Raw genomic sequence first — 22,950 nt, 5'->3', positions numbered from 1 at the left:
TGGTGTTATGAAAAGAACAGTAAAATTGAGTAATCTTTAGCTAGACTGACAAAGAAAAAAGAGGACACAGATAACGAAAGTCAGACATAAATAGGGAGAAATTACTCCAACCCTGCTAACATAAAAATAACTGTGTTTACTATGAACAACTGTATCCCAACAAATTATATAACCCTGATGAAATGAACGAATTCCCAGAAACACACAGACAACCTAAACTGACTCAAGAAGAAACAGAGATCTTAACAAACCAATTACTAGTAAAGAAGTTAATCAAAAGCCACCTAACCAAGAAAAGCTCAGGATCAGACGGCTTCACAGGGAAACTTTGACAAACATTCCAAGAAGACTTAACTCCAATTCTACTGAAAGTCTTCAAAAGAAATTGAAGAGGAGGGAACACTCCCTAATTCATTCTGTGAGGCCAATATCATGCTCCTACCAAGCCAGAGAAAGATGCCACAAGAAAATTAAAAACCAATATCTCTTATGAATGTAGATGCAAAATTCCTCACCAAAATACTAACAAACCATGACCCACAGAACATTAAAAGAATTATGCACCATGATTGTGTGATTTATCCCTAGTATGCAAGTTTGGTTCCACTAGAAAATCAATTGACGTATTATAGCACATTAACAGAATGAAGGAAAAAATCACATGATAATATCAATTGATGCAGAAAACTAATTTTAAAAAATCCAGCACTCCTTCTTGATTTAAAAATAATAATTAGAGAAGACTAGGAATAGAAATAAACTTCCTCAACATGATAAAGGGCATATTTGTAGAACTGACAGCTAACATTATACTCAATGGCAAAATACTGAAAGTATTCCTTATAAGATCAGGAACAAGACAAGGATGCCCACTGTCACCACTGTTATTCAACAATGTAGTGGAAATTCTAGTCAGAGCAATTAGGCTTGAAAAAGAAATAAATGCCACCCAGATTAGTAAGGAAATAATAAAACTCACAACATTTGTAGTTAGCATGATCCTATGTACAGAAAAGTTCTTAGAGTTGAAAAATGAATTCATCAAAGTGGTGGTGCAAAAGAGCAATACCCAGTATTCATTATTATTTTAATATACAAGTGATGAAAAATTGGAATAAGAAATCAAGAAATAATTCCATTATAATACAAGCTAAAAGAATCAAATATCTTGAAAGAAATCTAATCAAGGTTGTAAAGGACTTGTATACACAGAACTGCAAAATATTGCTAAAAGAAATCAAAGAAAACCTGAATAAATGGACAGATAGTCCATGTTCATAGATTGGAAGATTAAATATTGTTAAGATGTCAATCCAACTCAAAGCAATATATAGATTCAACACAATTCCAGGCCAAATTCCAACAATTAACCTTGCAGAAATGGAATTACTAATCATCAAATTGATATGGGTGGGTAAGGTGCACAAAATAGCCAATGCCACCTGGAAAAAGAATGAAGTTGGAGGACTCACAGTTCCTGATTTTAAAAATTATTATGAAGCCACAGTAACCAAAACAGGATGGCACTGGCACAAGTACGTACAAATATACCAATGGAATCAAACTGAAAGTTCATAAATCAACCTCTTCATTTATGGCCTACTGATTTTTGACGAGGAGCAAAGAACACTATATTGGGAAAGAATAGTCTCTTAAATAAAAGGTGCTGGGAAAATTTCTCATTTTGAAAGAAGGAGAAAGGAGGAGGAGGAAGAGGAGGGGGCGGAGGGGGAGGGGGAGGGGAGGGGGGAGGAGGAGGGGGAGGAGGGGGAGGGGGAGGAGGAGGAGGAGGAGGAGGGCCCCTGCCTCATGCCTTATACAAAAGTCAACTCAAAATGGATTAAAGACCTAAATAGAAGAGCCAGAACTATCAAACTCCTGAAGGAAAACCTAGGGAAGCATCTTAAGGACCTTGTATTAGGCAGTGGTTTATTACACATTATACCCAAAGCATAAGCAAAAAAATAGGTTAATAGGACCTCATAAAAATTAAACAGTTTTGAACCTCAAAGGACTTTATCATGAAAATAAAATGACCACCTACACAATGGAAGAAAATATTTGGAAACCACATATCTGAGTAAGGTTTAATATCCAGAATATATAAAGAAATCCTTCAAATTAACAACAAAAATCAAGCAATGCAATTTAAAAAGTGAGCAAAAGACTTGAATAGATGCCTCTCCAAAGAAAATAAACTCATGGCCAGAAAGCACATGAGAAGATGCTCAACATCATTAACCATCAGGGAAATGCAAATCAAATCCCATTGAGATACCACTTCACAACCATTAGAATGGCTGCTATAAAAAAGAAAAAAAAAACAGAAAATGCAAGTGAGGATGTGGAGAAAGAGGAATGAACACTCATTCATTGCTGGTGGCAATTTAAAATCACACAGCTGCTGTGGAAGACAGTTTGGCAGATCCTCAGAAAGTTTAGTTTAGAATTACCATTTGACTTGGTAATCCCACTTCTAGGTTTATACCCAAAAGAACTGAAGGCAGGGTTTCCCACACAAATTTCCACACCAATACATATTTGATGTTCATAGTAGCACTGTTCACAATTGTCAAAAAGATGGAAGCAACCCAAGTGTCCATCAACTGATGAGTGGATAAACAAAACATGGTATAAACATATAAAGGAATATTAATTCTGCTGTAAAAAGGAATGAATTTCTGATGCCTGTGACAACATGGATGGACCTTAAAGTCATCCATTGTGTGAAATAAGCCAGACATCAAAGGATAAATATTGTATGAGCTCATTGATTTGGATTGGAACAAAACCTCATAGAATCAGAATCTAGAATATAGGTTACCAGGGGATGGGGTAGGTATAGTGAATAAGAAGTTATGACTTAAAATATACAGGATTCCTTTTTGAAATAATGGAAATGTTTTGGTAACGGATGGCGATGATGGTAGCCCAACATTGTGAATGTAATCAACAGCAGCAAAATGTATATCTGAATGTGTTTAAAAGAGGAAATATTAGATTGGATATATGTTAATAGAATAAAAATTTTTAAAAAGGAACTGCACTATAAAAACAGTGGAACCTAAGATAAATCATGATCTATAGTTACTAATAGACTTATTAAAATGTGCTTTCAACTACAGTAACATGTTCCACACTAACGCAAGGCAGTAATAATAGGGTGGTTTCTGGGAATCCTGTTTTTTTTGCATGATTGTTCTGTAAACCTACAACTTCTCTAATAAAGGAAACAAAAAAGAAGAGTCATGAAAATGAACAAGATACGGACAGCTAGTATCTGGAATATGTGTTGAAATATTCCAGGAACAATATAAAGCATGAGAGCTGCCAGGAAAGATCCATCAAGAGGATGTGAAAGTAAAGTGGATTAATATCAGATCATAGAAGACCTGGGATGCCACTCTAAGGAGCTGTGCATTTATTCATTTCTAATGGTGTCTGGGATTGAATCATGCCCTTCATAAAGACATGTTCAAGTCCTAATCCCAAGTCCTATAGATGTGAACTGTCAATAGTATCTTTGAAGATGTTAAGGTGAAACTGAATCAGAGGGGACTTAGTTCAATATGACTGGAGAACTTAGACACAAGAAATTGGACATGATAATAGTAGATGGTAATGGGGGAGGGAGGCGTGAGATTGCCATGTGAAAAAGGATTGCTGGCAAGCTGCCACCAGTACTTCAGAAAGAGCCAGATCTTGCAATACCTTAATATTGGACATCAAGTTTTTAAACTCTGAGTCACTAAATTCCTGTTGTTTAAGTCAATCAAGTTGTGATATTTGTTATAACATCCCTGGCAAACTAAGACAAAAAGAGAGACATTGAAGACTTGGCAAGATCAGAATTATGTTTCATGGGAGGATTAATCTGATAGCAGAATTCAGGATATATCTAACTCACCAAATCTTAGAAGGAGGACAATTTATTGGCTAATGCCTTTATTGTTTTTACAGGCAAAGAGATCTTGAATAACCCATTCATGGGAATAGGAGAAGAGAAGAGATATATGCATGAAAAATTAGTAGATCTTCCCCTATTCACATGCTAATGCCCTGAGATCCTTTTACAGCCTCCACCCATGTTGTAATCATTAAAATAGTGAGAAGTGTCTTTTCATAGTTTAAACTAATTCATAGTGATCAGATTCTCACATGCACAAGGGATTGTTCACATAAAATTGTAGCTGCACTGAAGCAAGAGTTGAACAAAAACACACAGAAGGAGAAAAATGGGCAAAAATAATGTTCAGGGAAATGAAAATTAACACAAATATTCAGGCTAAACATTTTAGTAGTTTTTAAGCTTTGTGTATCCAGACAGCATTGAGGAGCCAAATGAAAACTATGAAGAACAACCTAGGTAGGTATTCTCAAAACTAAGGTAAAAACATTGCTGTACAGTAGCTATTCTGAGGTTCTGGTAAGTATAAATTAGGCAGTTTCTCAGTTATGATATATGCTAATAATTTATATTACTCAGAAAGTATATGGCTAAACCATTACATGATCTGTGCTTAGAGCAGCACATGGGTGGAATGATCAAAATAAATGTCATCCTGTGTCACTGAATGTATATGTTTCTGTAGATCATTGTTTCCCTCTCCAGAGAGCACTAAAAATGAAGAGCAATTATTTTCAAATCAATGGACATGTAAGATCTGCAATAATTTTAAAGTAAAAGACAAAAATTCATATGAATATATCACACATAGCAAGTCTAATTTTATATGATCACTTTATTTACAGGTAGCCTTTGTGAAATTTGGCATGAGAGCCAACATTCCTTTCAGAAACATTACTTTTTTCCACCATATTATCTGCTTGTTTCCAGTACCATTTTATTGACTGTAGCAAACTATCAAAAATATACATAAAAAATTACATATTATTTAGGCAGAATATGAAATTACTTACCATGAAACTAAATAATTTAAATAAAGAAAATGTGATGTGTCCAATAAATTGTACTTAAGAGAATAGAATCTGAACCCAGACTACCTGAGATTGAATCCCAGCCTCCTTACCTTCCAGCTATGGCTCTTGGTTGAGTCACATTATTATCCACATTATCAAATGGAAATAATAACATTACCCCAATCAGTAGGATTGTTGGACACATAAATAAATTAATATAAGCAAGGCACTTAGAATGTACCTGGCATTTAAGAAGCATTACAGGAGTTTTTCCATATTTGTTACTGTTACTAGGTAATAATCAAGTCTGGTGACAAAAAGATCCAGGGATTTCTACTAATAAGTCTTTGCTATTTTTCTAATCATATTCTTCAAAATGGGGCAAAATAAAGAATGTCTCAGGGCCCATGGCTCTGCCTTTATGGCATTTTACTTTTACTTCTTGGTGAATGAGAATGAAAAAAGAACATACACCTATCACTTCTGATGAACATATCTTTTGAGGTATAGGGGCAAATTTCCTATTCAAATTGTGGATCTGGCTGGGGGAGTTCTTGCTTTTCCCTTGTAGAGGAGGGTGGCTTTGCTCTGCACCTGTAGTAAGGCTGTGTTTTTTAAAGATGCAGAGAAGAGTCAAAAGATTCATGCAAAAGTTATGAAACTTTGCAGAATACATATAGAAAGAATAAAACTCAAGGACTTAAAATAGGTAACCATTCTTTGCAAAATGGATCCTAATGACTACTCAGTGAGATGTTCAGGGTTACTTATAGTAGCTGAGGGAGCCAAAAAGTGACATCAGATCATGGCAAGGATCTGCTCCCAGGTTTCTGCTCCAATGTTTCCACCAAGACACTGGACCTCTTAAAGAAAAACAATTCTCAGTTGAAAATCTGACTTAAAAATATTAAATGAAAATAAGATCCATATGTCTGAAATCTTCAGACATAATTTTTCAGTCACTGTAATAAAGAATGTCAAAATTGAATATTGGCAAACTCAGGCAATAGAAAATTATGACCCTTAACCAAGGGCTTTCAAATATATTGTTATCTCTGCTTAAAATGGGCTCACCCTCTCTCTGACTCAGGCTGATCTGACTTAACTTGTACAGTCCAGCTTAATGTCACTCCCTAAGAAACACTTTCCAATCACCCATTCCACAGTTGTGCTCCCTAATCTCACCTTGCCATTATTGCAGTCATGACAGCCTACTCTTCCTCTTCACAGTTTGTGCCAATGTGGACTGGCATAGTCATTTGTGGGGTACTCCTTTAACTCCTCTTTCTCAGTTACACTGTGGCCTTACACCTGGGATTCCCAACACTGCCACTCTGCCTGGCACTGAGAAAGTAGCCAATAAACATATGCTAGTAAATGAATGAATGCCCTTTAACCAATTAGAGCAAACTGAACTAGATTTGGAGAATCTCAAATGTGGACTTCACTAAACAGATTACATTAGGATTCCTGGTGAACAACTGAAATGGACTTAATATCAGCGCCCATGACTTAAAAAGAAAAAGAAAGAAAGGAAACCAGACTATTTCCAATCTCCATTTTGCTTTGTCCTGGCCAGATAACATACCACTTTGCTGCATGTTAACCTGATGCTTTGTACTAACAAGCACTTTTCCCTAACTCTGCCAGATTAGTCATTAATCTTCAAAACCTTTCAGTTTTACCCTTATATAAAATTGAGAAAACTGAGGTAGCCAATGTCATATTGCTTCAGAGATTTGACAATAGCCTACAATTCAAGGTTCTAGATTGCAAAGACAAATGTTTTGTTTTTTTGTTTTTAAACAGGAAAATTCAAGGTCTTTGAGATAAAATATACACACATTAAGCAAAAATAAATGCAACAATTCAGGATCAAACAAATCAAAGTATAGCCTGTTTGGTAGCTACAAGCTTACAACAAGGAAAAGGTAAGTTAAATGTAGGTTTGTCTCTTATTTCCCCTTTAAATAAAAAATTCCTTGGAGCAAAAGAATATGTATTATTGTAATGTTTTAAGTCTCTTTGAATACATATGATTAATAATGTTATATAAATTTCCTAAACATTTTCTATTTGTCCCTATAAATCTTCAGTGTTTTCCATCCTGCTCTCTTTGCCCATGGAAACTGACCCAGAAGGATGACCTCAAAAGGGATCTCAAGTGCTCTGGTTCCATTGTATTTGGCCACTGGAGAGCCCTGGGACAGAGGAAGGAAGGAGAATGAGGCTGAGATCTTTATTCCCTTGGTTCCCTTCCTGCAAGGTTACCTCGAGCTGCCTGTGTCCCTCAACCAAGGAAACTGCACCTCACCATGTGGGCAGCTCCACAGGAATCTCCCTTTGGGTCTCAGGAACTGCTTCCTTGTGTTTTCCTTTAGGCCTAACGGTAAGATAATAACTCTAGATTAGGGCACTAAAACTTATAGTTCACACACACACACACACTTTTGGAGAATAGCTTTCTTGAATCATTGTATTTTGAGTGTTCTGTTTTCTGTTGGTTTCATGACTAATGAAATACCTTATATAAGTGTCATTGTTGGAGCCTAAAATTCTTTGCCTTAAATATCAAAGATTGGATTTTGAAATCTCTGTCCAGGGGAACTTATGCTATGTTGGGTGAATTCTGTTCCTAATAAAACAGTAGCCACCAATGAAAGGTATTTCTCCCATAAAGAGCTCCTCGGGGTGCTCAAAAATAGCCACATCAGGAAAATGAAGCCAAAAGCTTGATTGTGACACACTGAGAAAACTGTACATTAGGAAGTGTCTCTCTAAACTGAACCCAAACCAAGGACACTGGTGTCCTGAAGCACCCAGGACCTTCATAATAGTGCCATGCACACCAGGCCATCAACCCAGAGAAACACCAAACTTATCCATCAAATATAACATATCTGTTCCTTTGCACCCATTTTTGGTGATCAAATGGAATGGCTGGGTGCAGCAAACACGTAGAGAGATTTATAGGAAAATGAGAAGAACTTGTGTCATTCTCCCAGAAGAGAGCATTTTAATCTAGTAAGTATCTGGAAGGTGGGTTTTCTGCCTAAAACATAGAGAGTGAAAAAAAAATGGAGAGTGAGAGTAATGAAAATACTATCTTTTATTGCAAGGACATTTTTTCTAATTGCTTGTCATTTAGTAAGTGCAGAATGGCTGTGAGAAATTAAGTTCTAAGAAGTAGCTAATATGTATTTATCTGATGGTAAAAAAATGACATGATAGAAAACACAAAAGATTCATACTTTTATTATTTATTTCCTATTTTCTATAAAGAAAATGCCAAGCGCTTATCTTAGAGGGCATGTGAAAGCTTCATGGGCTCTCATTCCATCAGCCTATGCTTTTATCACATCAAAAAAATGACTAGTCAAAGAACCAAAAGCCTGTCTGATGGGCAAAATATGGAAAAGACCCCACCCTATACTACCTGTTCAATCCAGGTCCATGCCTGGCCATGACTCAGAGCAAAGTGGGCCTCAGAAGAATGACAGTGAGCATGGCAGTCATGGGGACCACCTGGCTGCCTTAGGCCCTGCATTGAATTGAAGAAATGATCCTGCAGCTCTAGAAAAGGAGGTGTGCATTCTTAAAGATATTCCATCATCAATGTAAGAAAGAGAAAGTGAGACTCTGCATGGGACATTCAGTTAGACTGAATCTATGAAATCACATTTTTTGTAGGTAAAAGTGTTCAATTTATCAGCAATTTTATACCAATTCAACCTATACAGGAAGACACTGTTATATTTCAAATTTTATATCAATCAATATTGATTTTACATACATTGGTAGAATAGCTACTACAGTGATATGTGATATGTGAATCATCTAAACAATTATCCCACTGTTTACACTTCTCAAATTTCTCTGCATACGTTTATTATTTGCATATGAATTCCTATTGGCACACAAAACCTGGAGGTTGCTCCCTAATGATGTGTCTGGATGTCATATCAAAAACATATATGTGAATCCATCAAGAGTTCTCCAAGAAAATGGTCTATATATAAAAAGTCAATATATTTAAATGGAAAAATTCTATATTTCACATTTTCAATGACAGAATTATTTTAAATGACAGTGTCATGATGCAATACTAAGAAGTTCATGCCAAATGTAATAGGTGGAGATGCAATCCTGAGAAACTCTTGAGATCACATTTAAGAAGAAAATACCAGAATGCTAGTTTCACTTCACATTATTACCTGTCACAGGTCAGGAATAAAATCCAGGACTCTGGGATCTGGATTTTTTCCCTTATCTCATATCAAATGATGGTCCATGAATTGTAGTTGAAACCAAACTGGACGAATGCAGGTTGAATACTTATTCTTTTTGTTCTCCTTTATGTCTTCCCCTGAAATCTTTAGTATTTACTTTGAAAGAGATTTTAAGTATAATATTTAAATAATTAAAACATTTTACTGACCACCTCATATGAGAAAAGCATTTTACCACATTTTAAACTGTCATGTTAATTGAAGAATTTCTTTGCCACCGAAATCACCTTAACTATGAATAAATTAGCAGACATCAAGATTTTCAAACATGTCTTTGTATTTATAGCTTCAGTCTGATGTATTTAAAGACTGTTGAACCATCACACTATAGTTTAAAGATATTTTGCTAGAATTAAGCATAGGGTTTGTTTTAAGAGTTTCCAGAGATTATCTGGCATTTCATCTGTTTTTCCAGGTAAACATTTATACAAACTTTCTAATTCTTGATTACTTCAAGTTTGGGCAGCTTGATTCCTAATTATGACTATGAATGCAGCAAATACTTTCAGTAAAAAAATCTAGAAGAGGTGGCTATTTACAGGACACTATGTATATGCAATAATTACTGTAGAATATTAAAATGGAGCTATTGTAAACACATTACCTGGTTTGGATATAAAGAACTTGCCAAGTCATCAAATCCTAAGTATATAAGACATCTGGCTGTAAGTTGATGATCTGCTTCTTGCAAAATTCTGGATACTTTTCCATTAAGGAGTGGATCCATTCCATCATTTGAAAATCTATACTTAGATCTTTGAGGTTTTGCCTTTGTGGAGAGTAAATAAAATTGCTTTATAAAGATGATCAGAACTAACAAATTAATTGATAGACTATTTAAACTCACTATCTTACTTGATATTAATGAGGATTTATTTAGATGAGAGAGGACTGAACTTAATGACTAATATAACTTTAAAATGCAACTATCCTCACTTCATCACCTCCATGGATAATGGGAAGTAGTGGAGCAAGTATCTGAATAAACAAGAAAACCTTTGTAGTTCATGACAGAAACAAGGTCATTAAAGTTCAGATTTGTATAAGTTTCTAGGAAATAATCTTCCCTTCACCTATTATTTTCATATTACTTCTCTATTCAAATAACAATATGTATATGACTTTAAATATCTTGTCAAAACCTTAACATTTTTTGAATCGTACTCTTGTCTATGGATAACTATTTGCAGTAATCACTTCAACCCTCCCAGTCACTCAATTTGAACCTCCAAATACACTTTGTTAATTCCTCTCCATTACCATTTGTTGAGTTGTACCATGTGTACCCTCTTCAATCCATTGCCACTGCCAATGCTTTCATACTTACTAGATTTGGGCTGTTTTGGTACCCCATTTCTTCTAACAACCCCATGCTTTATATGGTTAACAAACATTACTGAACTACTGAATGCTATAAGAGAGAACAAAAGAAATGTAATGCTGAGCTCTTACACTCCAGTTGCCTGCTGTCCATACAGAGAGAAAAAGCATAAAACTTGACCTCCCCCAATAGAGTGTTAGAGGCAATAAAAATTTATGCTAACTGGAATATTTTAGGAAGACTTTATGGAAAGATGTCCCATGTAATGGACTTGGACTTGGAAGATAGGTAGAATTTAGGAAAATGAAAGACAAAGAGGAGAATTATCTGTAGAAAATATTACTAGCTGTCTACTCAATATATATCACCCAATGTTCCTTACATATCCCTATAGCATTACAATCTGCAATGTGACCAGGTTAAAAAAATCTACATTTTCCAAAACACCTTACAGTTGGATGTAGAGCTGTGACTATGTTCTGGTTAATGATATCTAAGTAAATGTTGTTTGATGAAATTTCTAGGAAAGCTCCTAAAAAAGAAACATATAGCTGTAATGAAAAATTTTTGTCTTCTTCCCTTTCTTGTAATATCTGCTAGAATGGAGCCATCCAGGAATATGAGGCAGTTTGATGAATGAAGCCAATTGCCAAGGATAATGGGGTATAAAGATAGAAGAAACTGGTCACTAATGGCCTTGTGGAGCTGCCATAGCAGCCCAGGACTGGTTGCCTCTGGACTTCTTCTAAATGTGGGTGAAATAATCATCTACCTTCTTTATGCCACTGTCAATTCTGATCTCTCTTAGAGGTCACCAACTGCAAATCCTAACATCCTGGATGGGGCAAAATACATAAGCTAAAGCTTATTCCTCTCACTGTCATGCTATACTGAGGGCAGAATTCAGGATACAATGAGAGTGGGGACAAAAAATGAAAACTAATAACTTGTTGACCATGTGTAAAATGGATTTGAGTGTGGACATGCTCCAGACTGAGAGATCAATGAGGTTTACTGAGAAGAATTGCCAGTTTGAGTGTATTCTGACACCTGATCATTTCTACTGTTACCAAATTACGCATCTCTACCCAGCTCTATTTTTCCCTTATCTTTCTCTAGCTGTGTCTTCTTTTCTTTTCTACCATCTGCTCTAGGGATTGATAAAGCACAGCAAATAGAAAGCCACAGCAACCTTCAGAAGAACTCTATGTGCTAGGCAGGCATGATCCTAGTTTTACACAGGGGAAAAATTATGGTTTGGATCTCCCAAGGGTGAGTGACAGATTATTCCTGAGTGCCTCACCATTTTTGTTGGTCCCCTTAGTGATGCTCATACTTTGTAGATAGTTCTTTTTAAAACACTATCTTTGATTTTGCTTTTGAATATGCAAAATATTTGCTGCTAGGGCCCTCTCTGAGATTTCATTACTCATTGGTAAAACTGAAACAATAATACTTGTCTTGGAGGTTTTTGTAAAGATAAAATCAAATTATGTATGCTAAGCTTCCATGAAAATTTCCAGTTAATAAATGCCCAGTATCATTATATTTTTATTAATTCTCCAATTCACTGAAGCAAGAAAAATAGAATTGCATATCTTTATCTCATCAATATTCTTTCCATGCTTTCAAACACAAGCTAACCTTACCATTTCGACTTGAAATTTCACTGAATTAATTTTACATGATTTCAAAAAAATTGCCCAATTTCTTTATTCCAGAGTTTAAACTCTCTTTTGTTTTCTGTTCAATAGAAAATGAGAGAGCATTCTGTTTTTGTTCTTCTTTCCATTATTTTTTGGCAAATAACCTCTTCTTATTCTCTCTAGTAATTATTTCAGCTTTGGTCTCCTGCCCAAAAAGGAAAGAAGCATATCCTGAAACATGATGAAAGTACGCCAAATGACATTTCATTAATGAGACAGTATTTTTAATGTTGTATTGATGACTTTTACCATCACCATATTCTTGAATAGGCACAATTTCAGTTTCCATATCTGTTTCTTATCATCAAAGCCTCTGTTAATTGAAAACTTAGGAAAATTAAATTTAGTAAGTATAAAGTCTGTGTTAAGATAATTTTCTAGATTTCCAAGTGCCATAGATTATAAATAAAGGAGAAAATGTTATAAAATCAATGAGACACTAGATGGAGGTGCTTTCACATCTCCATGCACCGGTACCTGTTGCTTTCTTGGAATCCCCTTTCCTCTTTCATTCCCCCCCAGTCTCCTCTCCCACCTCTCTTCACCTTTGAAGACCTTCTTTCCTAAACTCTTCCCTGACTCTCACTAGACTACTTTTCTGTTATAACCCAAGGATCTCTCTAGTAAAGTACTCACCAACATGTCCTGTAGTCATGATTTACTTACCATTCTTCCTCTCTACACTGAGATTCTTGAGTCAAGAATGTACCATGATCATCTGAATGTACCAGGTACAAAGCAGTTCATCCATAATGTGTGAAGAATGAATGAGGAAAGAGAAGGGAATGAAGTAAAGGTGCTGATAGAAGAACAATATAAATACAACTGATTTGTTTGGGCCACTAGAAATGCATTCAAGATTGACTTAAAGTGCCCATTGGAACTACTTTTACTATGTTTAACAAATTAATTTATTAGTCTACCAATTAAAACTGTTCTAATAGCAAAAGAATTTCAGCAAAGTCCCCATTATACCACTTAGTCATGATATTATATGAAAATGTTTCCTATAATGAAGTCAATTACAGTTACCACCACTTAACTAGTTTATTCTGATAAATTTTACTTTAGTTTCATTTCCCATAACTTTACTATGCCGACTTGGCAAGGCAGATGTGCAGCCAATGCCTCTGTTCATGATTGGTTTAGTTAAGTGAGTGTTCACTCTAATATTTAAAACCTTTGCCTTAAGAAGAAATTTTAGTGTAAAGGGTACAGATGCCTTTCCCAATTTTGAGGCCAGCAGAAATATACAGCAGCCTAATGAGATGTCCATTTTCATTAAAAAGATAGCAAAATCATCACCCTGAAAACAAAATCACAAAATGTAGTTTTAACATAAAAATTTCTTTACTTATATATTAATACCATCAGGACTATTAGCTGATCATTTTTTACATTACAAGTTATTAGAATCACTATTTCAAGAATACATTTAAACTTTCCTTATTTACTCCCAGTACTATCCACAATTGGGAAAGGGGTTGAAGAATGACATCCTAAAAAGGAAGATCAGATTGTAAGAAATTGAGAGTTCTTACTTTCCACTTACACCAAGGCGGTGGACTCATTAATTAATTAAATATTTGGAAAAGTGTAGACAAACTTTATAATTCAAGCCAAAAAAAGCAGAAAAGTATTTTATATCCATTTTATCCACCTATGTATAAAAAGAGTTTCTTTGTCACTGATTAGTAAACATCTATATTTTAACCTTATTTCAACATTTCTAAATTCATGCCTTTATTCATTTAATGCTTTCTAATCTTTTTTAAATAAACATTTTTATTATGCATAGGACCCATACATAACCTTTTACATGCAGGTTTAACTTTCTTAACAAGTAAGCAAAGTATTAAGCAATCATATGAAAAAGAAAAAAGCATAGCATTACAAGAAACACTGAAGGGGTGAACAAACATCAGCTTAAGAAACAGCAAAGCACAGTGAAAACACTTGATAGAATTTGCTAAACCTATAAAAACCTCCACGTGCCTTTTTGCTCTTGGGTTGACTGAAACTCTTCTTTGGCTCCGTAGCCTGAGTTACAATGAGTTTTGATGAGACGGATTCTAGTGAATTCCCATAAAATTGTTGAAAAACATGAAATTTTAGCAGATTTAAGAATACTAGTATCCTTAGATTTTTCTGAAAAAAAGAAAGACTTAAATGTAAAATTCCCACATTTTTCATTAACATTCTCATTGATTCTTCACAACACCTAACCCATACATAAACCTTTTAGCTTTGAAGCAATAATTTAAACTGATTACCATTGCTAAAAATGAATAATTAGTTCAGCTATTTCTTGTCTGTAAAATAACTCCTGGTCTTATTATAATAGGGAGGTGACAAAAATCTCTTTCATGGTCCAGCTCCAAAAGCAAATATAAGGGTGCTACAAAAAATGACAGATTCTGGACTTTACCTCTGCCATGTGCCCTGAAAATGGAATGGAGAAGAAACCAGAGGCAGAGGTGAGAAGGTAATCACACAGGACATTCTGGCTTCTTGCATCCCCATGTAGGAAAATCTCTGCTGGGACCATAGCAATAGTCAGGAGTTTAGCATATGAGAAAAGTGAAAACCTCATTCACTATTGTAAAATCCAGTGATAGGAAATCCCAGCAATCCAGGTATTATTTATTCTCATACCAAAAGAAAACTCACTTAAAGGAAAAAATCTAGTTGATTAAAATTTTCTGTGCCTGAATCTACACATATCAAATCAAGCCACTTTGAAGGTTGCTAATGGCTAATCCATAGTGTCACCTCACATCTTGCACAGTATTGGTAGCTAGTTATATTAGCAAGAATGGTAAGTATGCCATAAAAGCATGCTTACTGTGCACACTTTTACACTCATCTGAAAGTGTCAGTCCAAAGTGTAGGGTGAATATGGGGGTAGAAAAAGATGGGATGAAGACAAGGAATTAGCCAGAGACAAAACCCCTATTTCAATCTCTGGTGACCTACTCTGGGTGGTTTCACTGACTCCTTTTACAGTTTAAACTCCCCTGAGCATGAACACAGATCAAACACTTGCACTTGTTACCTGCAATCCACTGCACAGAGTGAGAGCAGCTGAAATTGCTTGAAAGTCTATGGTTCTTCTATATGCTTGACTTCATGTAATACTCAGATTTTTTAAACTACCCCCCTTTAAAAAGTGTTGACTTTTGAGGAGACAGATGTCATATTTGTGCACCTCCTCCTAAGACACCTGCATACCTAACTATATGGGCACACCAGTAAATAAAGTGGGAAGTTTTCATTAACTTCCTTCCTGATAATATGATAAATTTTTGTATGGATAAAAAGCAGACAGTGAAATTGATTTAAATGTATTTAATGAGTCACAAAGCTTACCATCAAACTGACACTTTGTCCTTTCATATTCATCAGTAAGGGTTTGTGAGAATGCCAATGGACAAGTTCATCAAATTCCTTTTGTTTAACCAGTAAGGTGACAATGGCATCATCACTGGGAGACGAAAGGAAATATATGCATGTTATAAAATGTATGACTCCAGATATAGCAACACAAAGATTTCAACTTTATAGTACTTTAAAAATTCATAGCTCACTTTTCTCTTTCTGTGATATGATGTGAATGACAGAATCCAAAGGGTAGTTGACTAGAGGTTTAAGAACCCAGACTCTCTCCATTTCTCTAAGTGTACCATCAACATCAACAAATATTCATTAAAAACATGTAGCTGGATTGATTTTTCTCTAAGATTAAGACCACAAAAATTTTATCTAGTAGTGACTAGAGGGAATTGATAAATTTAATATTAAATTTATTTTGTGTTAAACATATATTCCATTTAATATACTGATTTAATATATTGATTTTAAATATTCTTTAATTAAACTAACAAATTCCACAACTATCTAATGAAGCACACTTCTGGTTCTATACCACTCTAAAAAAGGCAACTCTTTCAAAATGTCTTTAACAAATGTATTAACCATGTTAGATGACCTTGCAATAACACCCAATTAGGCATATTTTCCTTGGAGCTTTCTGTAAGCAAATAAAAAATTAAGACAAGCTCAATTGTAAAACTCTCATATAGAAATATTACACATTATTTTCTAAAATTAACATTAGAAAACATTTTGTATTGTTCTTATTTATAGATCCATTTCAGTCCTTCCCATAAAACTGGTTCTCACATTAACACATTTTGGCAGACATGTAGAGGCTAAAATGCTTATAACCTCCCCTTAGACAAGCAACATGTCTACAGTGTTTTTTGATGAAGAAACAGAAGACTGAATCAGAGAAACCATATTTACTAGAAAGGGAGAGGGGGATCCCAGAAAGGAGAGAACTTAAAAGGAGATCTCTATAATCTGTATTTAAGCCATATCCAAGTATGACTAACTCCTGAACAACACCTGAGCAGGGCAATATCTATGCAACCCAAACCCAACTGTGGATACACAAATGAAGATTTTATCCATCACTCAGAAAGCAGAGTTTGCAATTTGAATTTAAAAGTTAATTGCCTCCTAAAATAAAATAAAACACTCTTCAAAATACTATAAGGGAATCTAGAATCCCCTCAACATAACATCATAATACACAGAATAAAATCCAAAATTAATCAACATATAAGGAATGAGGGAGATATGACCTATTCTCAAGAGGAGGAAAAAGCAACCCAGAACAATATGAAGATTTCCAAAATGATGAAATTAGCTGATAAGAATTTGGAAGCAGAGCAATAATCCTAGAAAAATAAGCCCTGGGGGAAAATGAATAGACTCAGTGTGAAGAGGGCAGAAAGAAAAGAGAACACAGATAAGAAAGTAAACTAGAGGAATAAGAACAAATGCAAAGGACAAAGAAAAGGAGAAATTTTGAATCATGAGACTCACCATGAAAATTCTGCATCAACCTGGGAAAGAGAGAAGTTCTTTGGCCTTTGCCACTAGTTATCATGCTATACAGAAAAAGCTGCTCAGCTCCTGGAGTGCTCTCAGCCTAAAGAATCCTGGAAAGAACTGATGTCTGTCTCTTTCTGCTCAGCTTGGATTAATGCTTACCATCATTGGGCAGATATATGACTTTTTTTTCTTTTAACCTACGACCTTTTATTTCTCTTCTTTTGCAACTTAGGCTGCCTTGAGTTTTGCTAGCTTCCTAGTTACTGTGCAGTGGAGAATGACTGAATTGAATGCCCAGATTTTAACCATAGAATTGTTAAACTGATTTAAAAAATTAAAGCCTGTGGGTTGATAATTAATCAATCACATTAACAGGTGAGGCATCAAACATGTGCCAGGCATTTCACTAGGCCTATTACATATATTATCTAATTTAATTCCTACAAAAACTTCTATGGCATAGGCAGAATTATCTCCCATTTTAGAATTGAGAAAATTCAGGCCTCTCTAGAGGATTAAGAGTCTTAAGAAATTATCCTAGTGACCAAACCAGAAGATTTTCATTTTAAAATTATGATAATTCTTAGATTAATTTTATGTTTTATTTTAGTTAGGCAGAATAAGTAACCATATTTAAGTAATAATATAAGAACAAAATGCTAACATGGCAAAACAAATATTATACCATTTACTATTATGGTTTAATGTAGTCCTTGCCATTTAACTAGCTTTAAAAGTTCAAACTGAGATATTTCAGTGAGGATTCCATGCAATTATTTACATGTTATAGTTTAAAAAGTTTAAAAGCATATGCTGATACATTAATCTCGTTTGATCTGATGACAGTCTGTAAGGTTGGAGTCCAAATATTTTTACTCCTATATTAAGGATAAGGAACTAGCATTTAGAAGTGTAGTTAGAATCAGACATTCTAATTCGATCTCTATTGCACTTTTTATTCTACCATACATAGGCTTCTTGTTTATTTTCCCCAAATGTGTTGTGTTTGGGGTGACTCCTTTAGCCCAGAATTTCCAAACTTGTGCCTCATAACCTGTTAATAGCTTTAATTAAAAACAAGTGTCCTTGTCAACTAATTTTGGAAAAATCTTCATAGTATAGTTTGTTTAAAATTGTAACATTTCTAATGAGAATTCTGAAAGAAGACTAAGAAATCCCACCCTCCACCCCTTTTCTGAAGGCTAGCTATTAATGTTCAAGGGATCATGGTTTCACACACAATTGATTCATACTAGTAGGGGTTGAAACCTGCAGAAGATACTACAATGTTTACATTTTGAGAACATGAATTTTTAAATTTCAATTAAAAAAAATATATGTGGGGAAAAAGAATGGTATCCATGTTCAGAAGACTTAAGGCAGGTCCAGGTAAGTAACCTGGAGACATTTCTTTGAGTATCTCAAAGATGGTCTGGGAGCCTTTGTCTTTATGTTCACCCACAATTTATGCAAACAATACTTGTCCCTTTAGGCTGTTTTGGTACTAATAAAAGCAAATACTTACCTTCATAATTAAACCAATTTCAGTTTTAGCTGTCTGTGGTCTCATCTTGTATAAATCAAGTCCACATACATTCCAGCTATCCAATGCCCTGATTTGAGTTCTGGGAGCAGTTTTTAGAGTTAGACAAGTTTAAAAGTCTTAGGAAGTAACAGACTTTTTGGTGGGATTTTTCTGTTTTTCTATGTCAGTAACTCAGGGGTATTCTTGGTTAGTATTTTGCTGGCATTTAGCACCTATCCACATTTGAATACTTTAGTCTAGTCTGGGCTCAGATAGCGACTATGAGTCAAAGGATAAGACATAAGATAAAATAAAAGGAAGAGTAAAATGTTCCATTTTGTTTTAAACACAGATTGGAAGATATGATTTTCCTTCTGATCTTAGCTTTTCACCTTGAGAAAGCAGCCAACTTTAGGACACCATGGTTCAAATCTGGGAAACTTGACCCAGGGCCAGGTAAATAGTAACCATGGAAATTAATTTAATTAATGCTATTAAAGAGGATGGTAACATTGCAGCTCAGAAAAACAAATTCTCATTCTTTCTAAGCCCTGTATCAGATCTTTTAAAATGATCAGTGGTCTCTTTCCTAAATAAAATTGATCCTTCTCTGACATTCATAATCTTAATATTCTGTGTTTTATTTTAATGGGGTGAAAAACAATTGAATTCCTGAAAATATTTTTTTCTTTCAATTTCTGGGATGCTATAGTATTTTATTCTCCTCCTACCTCTTGGATTTATATTCCTCCATATTCTTTCATTGCACTATTTTTTCCCTCTATGCCTTACTTGCTGTCTCTTTTCATCTTCCCCTTTGCTTTGCTCTGTTTTTTCCTGTTAAGAGTTCATCAATCTTACCAGGTTCTGCATTAGAAACAATGGGCAAATAAAAAGAAGTTTAACATCTTCTATACTATAGAAGCTACTAATATTAATAAGACAAATAATTAAGAAACATCTTTGGATTTTCTTGCATGATTTTTTTTAGTTCTGCGGCATTTGTTTCCAATGAATTGTGTCCAGAGAAATGCATTCATTTTAAGAATAAAATAGTCATTAAGAAGTTCAATGCTAGAAAATAAGAAGAAAGCATAAAGGCAAAATCAACAAATTGGATTAAAAATGGCAGTGTATAGGAGGTAATTTTCACACATTTTTTGGGCAAAGTACTCTATATTCTTTATTATTTTCTTGAGTTTCATTGTTCAGACAATACTATTTTTTTTAACCTTCAATTTTCATTTTAGAATTGTAAGTTGAATATGAAATCTAGGGACTCATGAAAAGAGAGGGTCAGAGAAGGATAAATTTGTCTAAACCTCTAATCCTTTGATGGTTCTTTGCATAGTTTCATAATATACTTTCATAGACTATTTTTAATAAAACAAAAACATAGATGTGACAACCATGAAATTATTCCCTTCTTTTATGCAGAAGTTAAAACAATTATTCTTTTATTCATTGCTGCAGGCCAAGATGGTACTGAAGAATCTTCACTCTCATAGTGTTTGTAGTTCAGGAAACCTGGCAAAAATGCTTCTACTTCTTGTTGAGATGCTAGGAAAAATGGAGAAGTTGCCTGCTCTATTTTTCTTGTATGTTATTTAGTTAATATTTTTGTGTTTATAATTTCTATTAGACTCATTCCTTTAAAGTGAAGAGAGTAATACAGATTTTACTATTGTAATCTAGTATTCATTACTTCTGTTTGTGCTTGTCATCAGTATGTTTTTATAATACACCTTTTTGTTCAATTCTTTTAAACTATTGAACTTTTGCTATTACAAATTACCTTTATTTAGTTTTCTTCTCCATTTTTTATTTTTCTTTTCTTCTTTAAACTATTATATTTTTATTTAGGTCTTATTAATTTTCAGTAAATACCTAGGTTCTTTTTAAAAAGCATACTGAATTTATATGCAATCAGGAATCCCACATAAAATTAAGTAGCCTCATAAAGTTAGAGTATTTATTGTCAGGGTATTTTATTCCTTTCAGTTTATACTTATGAGAAGTTTGACCTAGAGGTAATGACACTTTTCTAAATTTTATGTGCTATAAGACAAAATAGGCCAAAATAGAATGTACTAGTCCAATGTTGATAAAATGGCAGCAAAGCATACTTCATTAAGTAAACAACACTTTATCTATGATGATTTATTACTATATGTCTGTTTATGAATGAACATATGTATCACTAAACTTTATCACCTGATCAAGATTCTGTGACTTTATTTTCTATAAAATGCCCATGGTTTAAATTTAGTTTGAAGTTAATTAAAGTAAGTAAAGTCTTCTGTTCTGATCCCTAACTATGCTATCAAGGTGAATCCAAGTGTATAGAGAGTTACCCATTTAACCTTCATAACATAGTTTGGGAACAGAACAGAAGGCTCTGTTTAGATTAGGTAATTTCAAACTATGTTCTGCCATCTGCTTTGTTTGCTAGGGCTGCTGTATCACAAACCAGATGGCTTGAAGCAACACAAATTTATTGTCTCAGTTCTGGAGATTAGAAATCTGAAATCAAGGTATCTGTAAGGCCAGGCCCCATCTGGTCTTTAGGGGAGAATACTTCCTTCCTCTTCCATCTTCTGGAGTTAGCTTGCAATCCTCAGTATTCCACAGCTTCAAGATGCATGTCTGCCTCTCTCTCAATGAGACCTTCTTCTTTCTCTCCATCTTCATTGGATATTCCGCCCTTTGACCTTCTCAGTGTTTCCTTGCCTCTTCTTATAAGAACACCTGTACTGTGTTAGGGCCCAGGCTAATCCAACTTGGCCTCATCTTAACATCTTCAAAGGCCCTATTTCCAAATAGTGACACATTCTCCTGACCAGCAGCTGGGACTTGAAGATGTCTCTTGGGAATATACAATTCAACCCATAATGCCATGGAAGCTTTATATAAACTAAGTCACAGAATCTTGCTAATGATACATATGTTCACTATAAACAGACATAGAGTAATAAAACCTCATTGATGACATATATTTAAAATAATGGTAATAGATGAATGTAAGGTTATAGTTTAAAAATTGGAGGATTGTAATAAGATTGCTCTTTTTATCTTTGTTTTTGGGCCAAGGAAAATAAACTGCTCTACCACCAGGTAGTTGCAATGATCACCTACTTCATTTTCAAGCATCACTATAGATTTTATTTAGAAGAAAAAAAGCAATTCTGTACCTCTGGAATATTTGAATATTTCTGAAAGCATAACTGCAAAACAGATATCCCAAAAGATCTGGGTTAATTATTCATATACTCATACACACTAAAAATATTTTAAAAGTAAAAACATTACACAAAAACACTAAAAGTTTAATTCACTTGTGGAAGTGGATTTTGGCACATTTCTTTGGAATCTTGGGTTCTCTACAAATGTACTATGGGACTCCTTGGACTTATGTAGTTTGATTTATTCATGAGTAGCTGCATCAGCAAGATCTCTGAGAATTTGTTAGGGCTCAAGTGTAGCTCTGGAATCTTTTCAAGTGGCAGGGTACCTGCCACTGTTCTCCAATGTGGGCTCCAGAATGAAGTCCTTGGTGCATTTAGTGTTTGATGTTACTAGAAGTGTGTGCTTAACAACAGACACCCCATGGTCAGGCCCAAGCTTGGAGCCCAGCTCTGCCTTTATTAACTGTATTGTTACTTAACTACTTTGGGCCTCAGTTTCCTCATTTGCAAAATGAGATGATAACAATAATAATACATATGATTGAAGCAAGAATTAAAAATACATTATTAGACTGCATAAAAGAACATTCTTGTCCATAGGAAAGGTATATGTGAATTACATTGTTTGTTCAAAGATGTGTGCAGCTTGCTCTCATATGTTCAGAGGACAGAGCAATAGATGATGGATGATCAGGAGGGAGGGAGGGAAAGAAAGAAATGGTGGTGTGACAGGATGTTAAAGGTGGTGGATCGGGGTAACGGGGGAGGGGGGTCAGGGTATGATGGAGTTCTATGTATGGGGTTTGTACTGTTTTTGCAACTGTTCCTGTAATATTGAATTTATTTCAAAATAAAATTTATTAAATTTAAAAAATACATTATCAAAGCACTTAGTATAGAACTACAATTTATGATTGAGGTTCAATCTCTGGATTGCATTTTTATACATAGGTTACCAGAGGGATTTAAGAGATGAGACAGTATTATTTCTAAGTGTTCTAGATTTTGAAAATTAAAGTACTATGATGAAAATTACACCATTTAATACTAGGCATCATTTAATACTGTGCCTAGACCACAGTAGTGTGTGTTAATGCAAAAAGAA

At 34.5% G+C, this 22,950-nt stretch overlaps 1 pseudogene; it reads right to left on the bottom strand.

Annotated features, from left to right (window-relative positions):
• Positions 1–4,497: 4,497 nt before the first annotated feature.
• LOC119525526 overlaps positions 4,498–22,950 on the bottom strand; it is a 292,514-nt pseudogene continuing 274,061 nt past the window's right edge.

This window comes from Choloepus didactylus (assembly GCF_015220235.1).
Source record: "Choloepus didactylus isolate mChoDid1 chromosome 25 unlocalized genomic scaffold, mChoDid1.pri SUPER_25_unloc2, whole genome shotgun sequence".
Lineage (NCBI taxonomy): Eukaryota > Metazoa > Chordata > Mammalia > Pilosa > Megalonychidae > Choloepus > Choloepus didactylus.
This window is presented reverse-complemented; position numbering and strand designations above follow the sequence as displayed.